This window comes from Phalaenopsis equestris, unplaced genomic scaffold (genome assembly GCF_001263595.1).
Source record: "Phalaenopsis equestris unplaced genomic scaffold, ASM126359v1 Scaffold001091, whole genome shotgun sequence".
In the NCBI taxonomy this organism is placed as follows: Eukaryota; Viridiplantae; Streptophyta; class Magnoliopsida; order Asparagales; family Orchidaceae; genus Phalaenopsis; species Phalaenopsis equestris.
In genome coordinates this window covers 461,408-472,612 of record NW_018165530.1, presented here as the reverse complement: position 1 = coordinate 472,612, position 11,205 = coordinate 461,408, and positions in this window count along the sequence as shown.

The window sequence follows — 11,205 nt, the reverse complement described above, 5'->3', positions numbered from 1 at the left end:
TTCAGCTCCATCAAACATCCTTATCTTGATTGTCCCACTGCCGACCACCCCGTAAGCTTGATTGTTTCCAAGTAGTACAAACCCAGCATTGGCCAGTTGAACTGTCTCGAATCAATCTTTATGAACATGTAGAAGGAGCAACCTACGTTGAGAATCCACTCTTTGTTGGATTCTGATTTGATGATTACAAGAGCTTTGGCCGACTCATAGCCATCAAAGGCTATGCTTGCTTCTCCTAAATCTTTTGGCTTTTCTTGAAAGCTTTTCTTCTTGTCAGGGCAATTCTTCTTGAAGTGACATTCATTGTGGAAATGGTAACACTTGTAAGGTCCTTTTGATGACTAATTTCCGCTCTTCTTTCATTGTCTCGATCTTGATATGTTCTAACTGTTTCTTTATTCCTTCTTGTCTGATCTTACTCTAATGGTAAGAACATCTTTGTTGATTTCCTCATTCAAGTCATCTTTTCTTTGAAGTTCTTTAGCTTTGATCAATGATTGAATCTCTTCTAGCAAAATTGTTCACACTCTTCTATAGAGCATTGCATCTTTGAAGTGCTCGTAACTCTTGGGAATGGAGTTTAGCAAAAGAAGCTCCTTGTTCTCATCTTCCATCTTCACATCGTGTTTTCAAAATCATCTATGATCTTATTAAACTCATCAATCTGCTCTGAGATTGATTTTCCTTCATGCATCTTAAAGGAGTATAGACGTTGCTTCAATAAGAGTCTGTCGGTTAGGGATTCTATCATGTAGAGCAGTTCAAGTTTAGTCCAGAGTGCTCGAGTCGTTGTCTCCCTTCACACTTCTCTCAAAAATTTCACCCAAACTCAGAATTCTCATACCATGAGCTTTTATCCAAGATTTTGTTCTTCAATCTCTCAGGAATCTCGGTCGGCAATGTCTTTGGCCTTCTGCGACTCCTTATTGCACTAACAGGGCTCTCATCTTGACTCTCCCCAAGCCAAAATCATTATTTCCGGTGAATTTCTCAATGTTGAACTTAGAGGATCCCATTTTCATGGCTAGATTCCTACAGATGGTGCATTTTTTTTATTGGTTTTTACCTTTATTTAATTTTACCTCTTGCATTTTTTCTGCAGACATTAAGCAGGGATGAGTCTTAGAGATAGTAGGTAGTTGACATCAATCTATCTAAACTACTATCCGACCACCATAATTTCCTTCTTGCACTTTATCATTTATTATTTGTGATGTGTCATGGGTGACAATAGATAGATTGCTCATCCCTTAGAAGAGTCTCTTTGGTTAGCTTTGATGAATTTTCAGATCAAATCAATTCTTATTCTACTCCCGTCTCGTTTGCTTGTTTAAAATCAAGTCTTATTCTACTCCTGTCTCGTTTGCTTGTTTGGGTTATCACCTCCAACGGACTGACTATTGTGATTTGCTTCTAGAATGATTTACCCGGTACCCTTTACAAAGCTTGTTGCTACTGATCAGAGAACCATGTTCAAAGCTTCACTTGGCTCGGGTTTAGAGATGTTTTTTTTTATTATGCTTGAGATTTGAGGGGTTATTTTTGTTTATGAATGCCGATTGGATGTCTTGCATCACTGTCAGTCATTTTAAGTATTTTGTACTAATCAGAAGGCTTACGTCATTGTCAATTTTTGGTATTGATGCCTAGCTCAAGTCTTACAATTGTCAAGTCTCAGATGCTTGGTTGAATCTCCTCATTGGACAAAGTACCCCCCTGTTCTAAGCCTATTAAACAAATTTTGTCATTGTTTTCACAGTGGTAACCACTTCACAGATTTTATCGCTATTGGGTAGGGAACCACCTCCAAAGTTATATCCAATCAAGTTTGGAGACAAGTTTACAATGCATGAACGTTGCAGGTTGTTTTGACTTACACTATGCCGATTAGATGTCTTAACATCTCTATTAGCTTTATTGATTGAGTTCAAGTTCATTGAGTGTTGACTAGACATTAAGGCGCATTAATTTTTTGAGTTCCATGAGTGTTGTTCAAATCTGGGGTTACACATTAAGTTAGCCAACTCATGTTTTTAATATTTCTTAAAGCAAAAATCATTGGCTAGGAATGAAACCTCCTTTTTTTATTATCTTTTAAATGAGAATACAAGAAATTGCTAAGAAAAAAAATTACTTGAGATCATCTTCGCTCCACGTGCAAGGGACCCCCTTGCCTGTGTAATTCCTTAGCTTGTCTACTATAGGAGCAAACATTTATTCAATGATGAATGGGACAGTTCAAGTATTGTCCTCCGCGAGCAGTTGGATCAACCTTCTTAAGCATAAGGTCTCAGGGCACGAAAATTCTTCTCTCGGATATATTTGTTATACTAAAGAGCAGTGAGTCTCTTGACTTTATCTTTTCAAAGAGATAAATCCGTCCACCTTTATTCTGCAAGTTTGAGCACGAGCATTGCCCCTTCACTGTTCGCCTCCTACCAGTTGGCTAGATTCTCTGTGTCAAATGTTGAATCCCTTACTATGAGTTGTCTATGGTGGTTGTACTAGACTAGTAACATCACTTCCATGTAGTGAGAGAACATGAATGGAATATTCCAGGTTGCAATTGACGGAGTCATTCAATTTACTCAGAGGACCAATGAGTGTCAACCAATTTTTCACCATTTTGAAAAATATATATTTTGGTTTTTTTATGTTTAATAGGTGTACAATTTGTAATTTTGAAAATAATGTTTTAGTTTTGAAAGATGAGGCCAAATAGATCTCATATGTCTGATAGTTCAAATACTCGAGCACAATACCACAAATGATAGTCATCATGAGAGATGAGTGTACCACTTGAGAGTAGATTCAATTATACAAATTAAGAAATTTATGACATCCATTTAGTCTGTGAAATTTATGAACAACATTTCCTTTATAAAAAATAAAGACTATGCATAGTTTAGATTATTTGGTTTCTTAATTTTTTATAGAGGCAAGCACCTATAATTAATTACATCATAGGAAATCGAAGTCGTCTAAGAAAACTCTGGATTAAGATCAAGGGTTTAACATTGAGTTTCCATGATTGTTTTTAGGAAATGTCAAGTGAGAATGGAACAAATATGAACACTTATTTTGGAGATTAAAGGAGCGAGAAGTAGGGGACGTCATAAACTTTAAGCAGAACATAATTACCACCCAAACTATCATATTATTTTGGTTTTATGTTTTGTAAATGAAATTATTTACGGTTTCCTCCTGCTATTTATTTGGAATTAGAAATTAAATCTGCATAACATAGTCATGCAAATAGCCTAGTAAGATAGGAGGATTTATGTCATACTGAAAGGGCAATCTTAGAATTCTAAAAAGAGTTAGAACTTATATTGCATAAGATGATTGTGCAAAAGCCTAAAAGATTGAGTAAGTATTTATGTCATGCTAGACGAACTACCTCGAAATCCTAGGGGATTATGTTATTTAAGACTAAGGAAAGTTTAATTAGAGGTTTGTTTTTGCTTTGTGTTTTATCTTGATCGTCATCTGAAGTTGTTTGTAGTTTGCTTGCATCATCATTGTTCATCTTATGAACAGCTCTTTCTAGGTTCTTCGTTGTAGTGTTTTGGTTGTATCAAGTGTACTTGAGTTTAATTCATTGTTTTTATTGTTGAGTCACTGCTTTTGTTGGGGGGTTCCTCCTAAGAATATAACCCATTGTTCTCTGCCCTAAAGACTTTTACAGGTATATTTAGTGAAATAATAATTTTGCATGCATAAGTAAGATATGTAGAATAAAATATAGTAAAAGGGAAAGTGTTAGTGCGTAGCTGCCTCCTCTGACTATATTGCAATTTTCACAAGCATCAAATATTTTTGAATGTAAATACGAGATATGTTGACATGCATATTTGCATAAAATTAAGTGGTAGACATATATGAAAAAACAGAACTGGACATAAGTGTTTCGAGTTAGGGATGAGCTCATATTTATCATTACCAAAGGACTTCGTAGGCAATCATGAGCAATCTGTGTGTATAAAGTTCAACATTGACTAGAAATTATCAATAAGATGATCGAAGAAGGGCAATTTTTAGCCCGGTCCAGGTAACAGACAAGTGGACCTTTAGAAGGTAACACCTAAAATTCATAATTTGTCTTGTAAATAAGTAAAGTAGATTTTCACTTAGTGACAAAAATACTAATTTCACAAGAGATGTATTTGTTTCATCATTGTACTGTATATTTTGTAAATCAGACTATCCATAAGTCGGTTATACTATCAAGCCAGAACCACCGGCAACCTTAGAAAGTAGGGGTTATCACTTGTCAAATGTAGGTGAACGATAGTGTCAATCCTGTACCCTCACAAGGCCCTCAGGTCAAGAGATACAATACTATCCTATCATCCCAAATTTATCACCAGATGACTTTCTTATCCCTGTCCATACCATCAACATGTCCAACTTATATGCCAATCTGATGATCCATATAAATTGTCACACTTCAAATGTCTTCAATTAGTAATGAGAATTTAGGCATAAAGTTTAAAGCCCAAACCCTTGAACATTGGATATTACTATAGGTCATGTTGTCACAGGATAGTTCTCATTAATAAGTGTTAATTCAAAGGGACCCGAATCATACATTGGCGAGTTTTTATGGTTTGAGGATGATTGTCCTCAACAAAGCATAATAAACCCAAATTTTCTATAAAATGACCAAAATCATGTAAAGGTATTCAGAGGGTGACTCAGAGCAACTTTAGAATCTCCTGGACTATTTCAATTTCATTTAACTTTACTATATTGTTAAGCTCATCAACCCATGTTGAATTAAGAGTTATATTATTATACCTTAATATGTGCTTAATGTAAGCTTGTTGATGTCTTAATCAACCCATAAGTAAGGTAAATGATAATCTTTTAATATATTAAAAATTATGTAGGTAAGCGCCCTTAAGGGTGTGTTCATAGGCATTTAGAGAATTTTACACTTTTTTACTTCAATTGTCCTTTAGCTTGTAGTGTTTTAAGATGTTTCACCATCACTTATATATTTTTTTTCTTTAGCTATTCCTCAAATGATACTTAAATTAAACTTAGCTCATCATCAAGCTCTTAAGGTTTAAGTGAAAATTAGTAATTTTTGAAAAGTTTTGTAAAGTGAGCTTGATCTTTATTGAAAGGATTGAATTTTGTTTGACCATTGGTTTGGGATTCAAATCAGTGGTTTATCAATCTTCTAACTCATAGCCCTCACTCTTGAATAATCTAAATCCTCATTTCTTCCTATATATAATAATTCAAATAATTACAATTTTATCCTTTTTTTTTTAAATGTCATGGATGGGTCACTACTCTATTACCCTTTATGTTTCAATCACTTTAGTGAGTCAATTATCACAAATTTTATCCTATTTCTCTTTGATCCAAACTAAAATTAGGGTTAGTGTGTAAAATGCTAAAAATTGCCATTATGCCCTTAGGATTCATACTCCCATAACTCTTACATTTGCAATCAAATGACCATGAAATTTCATTAACCCCTTACTCATGGGTTAATTAAAACATCAGAGATAGAATTTTTTTTCTGATTTTTAATCATTTTTTGTAATTATTTAAACTCATGATTATGACTTTTTAATGATAATCAATTTAATTCCCCAAAAAATGTCCCATGTCCTTATGAAAATTTTTTAATGTTACTTCAGAGGACCAATCAGGACCATTTTCATTTTTTTTTGAATTATATTTTAATTTTTGTAAAAATTTAATTGATTTTTTTATAGGAAAATAAATATAAAAATAAATTTTTTATTTTAAAACTCAATTTTATTTTTTTTAGTCCCTTTGACCTCAATGAACTCACCAAACTTTGTTTTGTATTTTTCTTTAATTTATTTTTTATAATTATAAAAGTCAATAAATTGTAGAATCATAGGAAAATATATTTAAGTGTCCAAAATACAATCTCTATCTTTACAAATTTTATGAGCGCATCTTAAAGTCATTATCTTCAATCAGAGGAGATTTTGTGGCCTTTTGAATTATATTTATATTTTTATAAATTTTTAAATTATTTTTTATGAAAAAATACTCAAGAAAATGTATTTTTTATTTTAAATTTTATTTTTGTTTTTCTTAAGTGACTCTAACTTTGATTAACCCTCCAGACGTTTTCTCATAATTTTCCTACTTATATTTTACTTTTATAATTACTTTAACAAAACAAAGATTGATCCCATGAAAAATTACGGTGTTTAGGGTTAGAGGTGTTCTCTGACCTTGAAAAAATCAGAGAATAACCCTAATCTCATGGAGAATAAACTCTGAAAGTTCCATGACATATTGATTAATATTTAATTATATATGTTTTAAATAAGGTTTAGGGAATTTAACTAATTAAAATCACAAATTAACATATGCTTTCATTTTTTTATTCATTAAATTATCCTCTATTTTTTGTGCACAACAGTATTTTTTATTTTATTTTTTTTATTTTTCTATACCAAGATATAATTTTTAAAATTTTTTTGTATTTAATTAAATCAAGAAATTTCATATTTTTCTACTTAACCATGTCGGAGCTAGCTCAACCTAGACAGCTTCGAAAGACCGCGTGTTGTCCCTCTATTGGTCGTGCTTTACATCTCAGCCACCAAATACGTCGGCGGTCTACGGCCTTGTATTTTTCCAATCCATCATCCACAACGATATGAGTCGTCTGTTTTGAATTCACGGGAATGGACGACATTGGGTTATCACCCTAAATGAAGTATATCTCGAGAATCGTTCATGATGTAGGGTTAAGATCTTGATTAATTCTCAACCAAATTTGATCGAGTTTGTTCTTAAAGCTTCATCTCAAAGAGACGAACACATCTATACGACTATGAGAGCATGGATTGTTGTCTCTTCACAAAAGCCCAAACTGAGGTAAAATTGGGGATTTTCAAGCTATACATTTGCTCAAGAGGGGAGGCCTCAATTGGATTGGTTGAGAAGCTTTGCCTTGACACCACAAACCTCCTCTAAGTATTGATTTGCTTTGTGTATGGGTCTAAGTATGAGTTAGACCAAAAGGTGGATCGGGTTTGGTCTAGCACTATGGTAGAGGTCGTGGGAGAGGGGAATTTTGATTGGAGAAGTGGTTTTGGAATGTGGGGAAGCTTTTGGAATAATCAATTTAGAATTTTATAGAGTTTTTTGAGATGACCAAAAAAGTCCTAGTTTTTAATGAAAAAATTAGGGTTTTGTGGTTAATTTGGAAGCTTAAAATTGACGGAGATGAGCTTCCTGTGAGTATAAGAGTGGTTTGAAATGATTTTGGCAGGGCTTCACCAAGATTTGTACAATTGTCAAATTTGGTCGTAGGGATAGTCCATTTATAAGCCCAATAATGGGGGTGGGGCGGGACTCTAATTAACTAGTCAAAGGCCGCTTATGTGGAGAGGAGGCAGAGGTAATGATCTAATGGGGATGATCTACATTGGATGAGCTCCATTTTGAGTTTTCCCCCTTTAGGAGGCTCTCGGGTTTGGGCTTGCCACTAACAATGGTGCGGTGGTGTGCTTGGGTGGTCACCATTGGACTGTGGGAAATCATTTGGTGGAGGTTGGTGGTGCCAATTTGGTTTGAGGATGGGTGGATGTGTTGGATTTAAGTGGAATGGGTTTTGAGGTGATTTTTGATCAACCATGGATTTGAGTCATGTAAATTGGCTTGACTCACTTTTCATGGTGGCTAGGGTTGATGGTCAGCATGGACAAGTCCCAATCATAGGGATTAGGGCTAAGTGTGGGTATAGGTGAGTCATGAGAGTGGTTAAGTGCTTTTTGGCAAGTGTGGAAAGTAGATCCTCCTTTAGCCATAAATGGCAAGGTGGGCCATGATGTGGGGTTTCTGTATGCGCTGTAAGTATCTTTCAATACTATAAGGCACACAACAACACAATTAGTAAATATGCAAATCAATCACAATAAAAATTACTTTAGTATATATAGTTTTATATTTTAAAATCTTTAAGTTGTCAAACCTAGTAATTATGCAAGTATATGTATCGCTCAAGTAATAACGAGATCTAATGGAGTCTTAAGTATCAATCCCACAGGGAGGCATAAATTCTTATGGTTTTAACGTAAAACACAATATTCGAACTATAAAAACTTAAGTAAGAAAACAAGTCAAAAGTAAATTTAATGTATGCTAATGAAATGTAGCTAAAGAACTAAGTTAACTAAACTATTTTCTAAACTTCAAAGTTAAATTTACTAAGACTAAACAAAGTTTTGTAATGAAGAGCTCAAATTTAAGAAAACATCATTACTCTTTACAATGAGTTTATGGTTAATGAAGTAATTAAAATCATTTAAAATTATATAAAATTGTATTGTGTCAAATATGAGCAATCTTATTCTTTACCATCTGCCGAGTGTGTAAAGAACATCGGATAATCCTTAGTTTGGTCCCTAATATCCATGTTTAGGCTAGGATGATGCTGGCTCTCACTCTAGAACTTCCACTTCCCCCTCGCCTGAAAGTTAACATCTCACTTAATTTTCAAACAACTAGACCAAATTAGGGCTTTTAGTCTGTTATCCTAAAATCTTCAATTTTACGCCCATCCAAATATATTTTCTAATTTATTTGCACTCAACCCCATGGACTACATTCTCATCCATTAAATTGAATGTGATTCTCATTTTATTGTAGAAAGTATAGCCCTTTCGGATCTTATGTTTCTCAACAAATTTTAACATTTCAATTGGCTAGACCAAAAAGTAAATGAAGATCAAAGTTTGAATCATCACAATTTATTGACATTTAAACCCTCTCATTGTAGGTAAAAGGACAAAGAAGACTACTCATAATTCATGAGGAAAGAACACAACTTATCTCACACTCCTCCTCAAGCAAATCCCTTAAAGTTTCTCTTAAGCACTCTCTCACTTTACAATCACACTCAATTCTCTCTAAGAAATGTAATGAAGAATAAATCTCTCATCTTTCCTCTCCTCTTACAACTCTAGAAGAAAATCCTCTCAACACACAAAACATAACCCTCAACTCTCCTTCTCCAAAGACTCCACACGACACCCCTTACAAAGACCTCACAAGACTTCTTAGGATCAGTGTCAGCCCCTCTTCTCCAAAGAAATTTAAAAATCCCTCCTTTTTCCCAAGAGACACACTTCTTCACACCAAGCGGCAAATCCCTTCATCCAAAAGACATATCTCTTCATTCAAGAGCCTTCCCCCATGGGGTGTTTGAATTACTTGGAACCTTCTAGAACATCTCAAAAATAGTCAATAACCTCCAATAATTCGTCCAAATTTGTTTTTGGCACCTCTGACACCTATTTTGGTGTCTTTGGCACCTATTTAATAGAGTTCAACGCTCCTCTCTGGATTATGGCACCTCTTCTCTGTAATTTGGTGCCTCTGGCGCCAGTAGCATGAAAATCTGTATTTTGACTCCAAATTTCTTCTTTTATGTCATTTTTGCTCCAATTGCCTAAAATCAATATACCTGCAACAAAAAATGAAAATACCTCTCTTTAAAATGCAATATCACCATCTTTAAGCATAAAATGTATACATAAAATTGCACATTCTTTTGGTGTATCAAAATCCTCCAAACTTAAACATTATTTGTCATCAAGTAACTCTTTTAATACATAAAAATATAACTTATGTTAGGGATTTTAACTTCTAAATTTCTATATTTTGGTTTAATAAATATAATAGTATAACTTAAGAAAATTTTTTAATAACTTAGGTTAAAACTAAAAGTATAAGAACACATAGTAGTCAAGTCTAATATTTCTGATTTTTTTTATTCATTTCAAGAAAATTTGTAATTTGTCATATTAAAGACACTTAGAATGTCCATATGAGAAAGAATTTCATGAGAACTTTATTAGTAAGGATGTTAATTCAAATACAAGTTTAGAAATTGGAATAAAGCCTTTTTCCTTAAGCTTATTCAAGTGAAGCCAATTTTTTATTAGGCATCTCCTCAAGTTTTTCCTCACATATTTTTCTTTTCTTTTTCTTTTAGAATCATTTTCAATCATTTATTTTCTTTTCTTTTTCATGTGAGTATTACTATATCAAGATAGCCTTTAATAATTTTGAACTTCACTATCCTCTTCTTAAAGTTAAAAACTTCTTACCTTCCTTCACTTTATAAATTGATATTGGCTTTGAAGATTTTTCATAAAGTCTCATTCTTTTCTTCTTATATGAAATTATAAGATTCTTAATAATTCAAAAATATAGTTTCCTTTTCCTTAAATAAAAAAAACATAGTTTTATCCTTTCATACTAAATATCTTAAATATAGAATTGACCTTCATTATTAAAGATTTTTATACAAATTTACTATAATATTTAAAAATAAAAAAAATAATTATCAAAAGTTAGCCTCTAATACCAAATGTCATATTAAATTATTTTTTTTAAATATAGCTAATTGAGGACAAATAAAATTTAGTTTACTTCTTTTAAAGAATTTTTTCTCCCCCAAACTTAGTTCTTTCTTTTTAATAAGTAAGGCATTTAATACAAAAAAATGTAGGTGAAAAGAAAATAGTAAATGCATAAAAATAAGACTAACCTTTAGAGGGTTTTGAACATGAAACTTGGCTCTGACACATTGCAGGTACTAATTTAAATAGTACAGGATTTAAAGCATTAAATGAAACATGATATATCATCAAGTTTTGCTAAGAAAAGATGAATTAAAAACATAAGCAGTAAATCAAAGAAAAAAACAATACTAAAATAAAAATCAATAATTTACATCTACAAACAAACAATTTTAATAACACCACTTACAATACACATAAAAGTCCAAATCATTACAATAACAATAAAACAAATTAAACTACAATGAATGAAAACATATAACAATCCAACAACTCATCAGCCATCGCCTTCCTCCTCTTCTTCTTCCTCTTCTTCTTCTTCTTCATCTTCAAAGTTATCTTGTACATAAGGCGTAAAACTAAGGCATTTAGAAAATTCTACAGTATGGTCACCCCTTAAATATCTAACCATAGCCTTTTGATATGCAATATCATGCTGAACTCTTTTCTGTTGATATTCATCATTATAAGTATTTCTTGCTTCCAAAATACCTATTCTAGACTTCATTATCATTATATTTGCTTGTTGAATCATTAACTACTCCATAATATTCTCAAGTGAGTAAGTACTGGAAGTAGATCATCCTGCAGCTGATGTAGAAGGTCTATC